The sequence below is a fragment of the Arachis hypogaea genome, chromosome 20 (assembly GCF_003086295.3).
Source record: "Arachis hypogaea cultivar Tifrunner chromosome 20, arahy.Tifrunner.gnm2.J5K5, whole genome shotgun sequence".
Taxonomy (NCBI): Eukaryota; Viridiplantae; Streptophyta; class Magnoliopsida; order Fabales; family Fabaceae; genus Arachis; species Arachis hypogaea.
Genome location: NC_092055.1, coordinates 70,018,869 through 70,023,615, shown reverse-complemented (window position 1 = coordinate 70,023,615; position 4,747 = coordinate 70,018,869). Strand labels below are relative to the sequence as shown.

The 4,747-nt window shown below is 34.9% G+C and overlaps 1 non-coding gene across 1 annotated transcript; it reads right to left on the bottom strand.

Moving 5' to 3' along the window:
* Window positions 1–4,116: 4,116 nt before the first annotated feature.
* LOC112786973 (small nucleolar RNA R71) lies at window positions 4,117–4,224 on the bottom strand. Its single transcript, XR_003194413.1, has one exon. It is a non-coding gene; the product is annotated as a small nucleolar RNA R71 (small nucleolar RNA).
* Window positions 4,225–4,747: the final 523 nt, after the last annotated feature.

Genomic DNA, 4,747 nt, shown 5'->3' with positions numbered 1-4,747 from the left:
TAAAAATTTTTAGAAAAAAAAAAGAAAAAAATTTGAAAAATGAAAGTATGGGAACATGTTTATGCAAGAAAAATGGATTGAAATATGAAAATTTAAAAAAAAATCAAGTTGAGAACAAAAACTTCCTCCCCTCCTGATGAGCGGATAATTTATACGCTTTTTGGCATTGTTTTTAGTATGTTTTTAGTAGGGTCTAGTTACTTTTAGGGATGTTTTTATTAGTTTTTATGTTAAATTCACATTTCTGGACTTTACTATGAGTTTGTGTATTTTCTGTGATTTCAGGTATTTTCTGGCAGAAATTGAGGGACTTGAGCAAAAATCAGATTCAGAGGTTGAAGAAGGACTGCTGATGCTGTTGGATTCTGACCTCCCTGCACTCAAAGTGGATTTTCTGGAGCTACAGAACTCTAAATGGCGCGCTCTCAATGGCTTTGGAAAGTAGACATCCAGGGCTTTCTAGCAATATATAATAGTCCATACTTTGCCCAAATGTAGATGACGCAAAAGGGCGTTGAACGCCAGTTCTACGCTGCAGTCTGGAGTTAAACGCCAGAAACACGTCACAAACCAGAGTTGAACGCCAAAAACACGTTACAACTTGGTGTTCAACTCCAAAAGAAGCCTCTGCACGTGTAAACTTCAAGCTCAGCCCAAGCACACACCAAGTGGGCCCCGGAAGTGAATTTCTGCATCAATTACTTACTTCTGTAAACCCTAGTAGCTAGTCTAGTATAAATAGGACTTTTTACTATTGTATTTACATCTTCGGATCATCTTGGGATGTCTAGTTCTTAGATCATGGAGGGCTGGCCACTCGGCCATGCCTGAACCTTTCACTTATGTATTTTTCAACGGTAGAGTTTCTACACACCATAGATTAAGGTGTGGAGCTCTGCTGTTCCTCAAAGATTAATGCAAAGTACTACTATTTTTCTATTCAATTCAACTTATTCCGCTTCTAAGATATCCATTCGCACTTCAACATGAATGTGATGATCGTGACAGTCATCATCATTCCCTATGAACATGTGCCTGACAACTACTTCCGTTCTACCTTAGATTGAATGAGTATCTCTTGGATTCCTTAATCAGAATCTTCGTGGTATAAGTTAGAACCCATGGATGGCCATTCCTGAGATTCGGAAAGTCTAAACCTTGTCTGTGGTATTCCGAGTAGGATCTGGGAAGGGATGGCTGTGACGAGCTTCAAACTCGCGAGTGTTGGGCATAGTGACAGACGCAAAAGGCTCAATGGATCCTATTCCAGTATGATCGAGAACCGACAGATGATTAGCCATGCAGTGACAGCGCATTGGACCATTTTCACTGAGAGGACAGGATGTAGCCATTGACAACGGTGATGCCTAACATACAGCTTGCCATGGAAAGGAGTAGGATTGGTTGGATGAAGACAGCAGGAAAGCAGAGGTTCAGAGGAACGAAAGCATCTCTATACGCTTATCTGAAATTCTCACCAATGAATTACATAAGTATCTCTATCCTATTTTCTTTTTATTTATTTATTATTATTCGAAAACTCCATAACCATTTGATAACCGCCTGACTGAGATTTACAAGATGACCATAGCTTGCTTCATACCAACAATCTCCGTGGGATCGACCCTTACTCACATAAGGTTTTATTACTTGGACGACCCGGTGCACTTGCTGGTTAGTTGTATCGAAGTTGTGACAAACTATGAATTAAGATTTGAGCACCAAGTTTTTGGAGCCATTATCAGGGATAACAATTTCGTTCACCAAGTTTTTGGCGCCATTGCCAGGGATTGTTCGAGTTTGGACAACTGACGGTTCATCTTGTTGCTCAGATTAGGTAATTTTCTTTTTGTTTTATTTTTAAGAATTTTTCAAAAAGCTTTCAAAAATTTCTCATCTGTTTTCGAAAATTATTCTAAATTTTTAAGAATGAATTCTAGTATTTCATGAAGCATGTTGAAGTCTGGTTGGCTGTAAAGCCATATCCAAATTCTTTTGGATTGAGGCTTCCACTTGTCAACATAAAAGGCATGTATATGGAGTTGGATGAAGTATCAGCTGTTGCATGCCTGATTTATATCCTAAAGCTGGCTGGCTATTAAGCCATGCCCAACCCTTGGATTGGAGCTTTAGGCCAACATTGAAAGATTCCTGGGATTCTTATTAAAAATTTTGAATTTCTTATTTTCTTTTTCCTATATGTTTTTCGAAAAAAATTTAAAAGAAAATACAAAAAAATCATAAAATCAAAAATATTTTGTGTTTCTTGTTCGAGTCTTGAGTTAATTTCAAGTTTGGTGTCAATTGCATTTTTTCTAAAAATTTATGCATTTTTCGAAAATTCATGCATTCATAATGTTCTTCATGATCTTCAAGTTGTTCTTAGTAAGTCTTCTTGTTTGATCTTTAAATTTTCTTGTTTTGTGTCTTTTCTTGTTTTTCATATGCATTTTTTGTTTGTTAGAGTCCAAGCATTAAAGATTTCTAAGTTTGGTGTCTTGCATGTTTTCTTTGCATCAAAAATTTTCCAAAATATGTTCTTGATGTTCATCATGATCTTCAAAGTATTCTTGGTGTTCATCTTGACATTCATAGAGTTCTTGCATGCATCACATGTTTTGATCCAAAATTTTCATGCATTGAGTCTTTTTGATGTTTTTCTCTTTCATCATTAAAAATTCAAAAATCAAAAAATATCTTCCCCTTTTTCTTCTCATAAATTCGAAAATTTGAGTTGACTTTTTCAAAACTTTTTAAAATTTAGTTGTTTCTTATGAGTCAAATCAAATTTTCAATTTAAAAATCTTATCTTTTTCAAAATCTTTTTCAAAAATCATATCTTTTTCATTTTTCTTATTTATTTTCGAAAATATCATCAACAATTAATGTTTTGATTCAAAAATTTCAAGTTTGTTACTTACTTGTTAAGAAAGATTCAAACTTTAAGTTCTAGAATCATATCTTGTGATTTCTTGTGAATCAAGTCATTAATTGTCATTTTAAAAATCAAATATTTTTCAAAACTAATTTCAATCATATCTTTTCAAAAATATCTTTTTATCTTATCTTTTTCAAAATCATATCATTTTAATCATAACTTTTCATATCATATCTTTTTCAAATATCTTTTCTAACTCTTATCTTCTTATCTTTTAAAAAATTGATTTTCAAAATTTGTTTCAACTAACTAATTAACTTTTTGTTTGTTTCTTATCTCTTTCAAAACTACCTAACTAACTATCCCTCTCTAATTTTTGAAAATACCTCCCTCTTTTTCAAAAATTCTTTTTAGTTAATTAATTGTTTAAATTTTAATTTTAATTTCAATTCTCCTTTAATTTTCGAAAATCATTAACTCTTTTTCAAAATTTAATTTTCAAAATTCTCTCTCTCATATCCTTCTATTTATTTATTCATCTACTAACACTTCTCCTCACCCGAAAATTCGAACCCCTTCTTCTCTTCTGAGTTCGAATTCTTCTCTTCTTTACTCTCTTTCTTCTTTTCTTCTATTCACAAGGGAACCTCCATACTGTGGTAAAAAGGATCCCTATTATTATTTTCTGTTCCCCTCTTTTTCATATGAGCAGGAGCAAGGACAAGAACATTCTTGTTGAAGCAGACCCTGAACCTGAAAGGACTCTGAAAAGGAAACTAAGAGAAGCTAAAATACAACAATGCAGAGACAACCTTACAGGAATTTTCGAACAGGAAGAGGAGATGGAAGCCGAAAATAATAATAATGCAAGGAGGATGCTTGGTGACTTTACTGCACCTAATTCCAATTTACATGGAAGAAGCATTTCAATTCCTACCATTGGAGCAAACAACTTTGAGCTGAAACCTCAATTAGTTTCTCTGATGCAGCAGAACTGCAAGTTTCATGGACTTCCATCTGAAGACCCTTTTCAGTTCTTAACTAAATTCTTGCAGATCTGTGATACTGTTAAGACCAATGGGGTTGATTCCGAGGTCTACAGGCTTATGCTTTTCCCGTTTGTTGTAAGAGACAGAGCTAGAACATGGTTGGACTCACAACCTAAAGATAGCTTGAACTCTTGGGATAAGCTGGTCAAGGCTTTCTTAGCCAAGTTCTTTCCTCCTCAAAAGCTTAGTAAGCTTAGAGTGGATGTCCAAACCTTCAGACAGAAAGAAGGTGAATCCCTCTATGAAGCTTGGGAGAGATATAAGCAACTGACCAAAAAGTGTCCTTCTGATATGCTTTCAGAATGGACCATCCTGGATATATTCTATGATGGTCTGTCTGAATTAGCTAAGATGTCATTGGATACTTCTACAGGTGGATCCATTCACCTAAAGAAAACGCCTGCAGAAGCTTAAGAACTTATTGACATGGTTGCTAACAACCAGTTTATGTACACTTCTGAGAGGAATCCTGTGAGTAATGGGACACCTCAGAAGAAGGGAGTTCTTGAAATTGATGCTCTGAATGCCATATTAGCTCAGAATAAAATATTGACTCAGCAAGTCAATATGATTTCTCAGAGTCTGAATGGAATGCAAGCTGCATCCAACAGTACTCAAGAGGCATCTTCTGAAGAAGAAGCTTATGATCTTGAAAATCCTGCAATAGCAGAGGTGAATTACATGGGTGAACCATATGGAAACACCTATAATCCCTCATGGAGAAATCACCCAAATCTCTCATGGAAGGATCAACAAAAGCCTCAACAAGGCTTTAATAATGGTGGAAGAAACAGGTTTAACAATAGTAAACCTTTTCCAT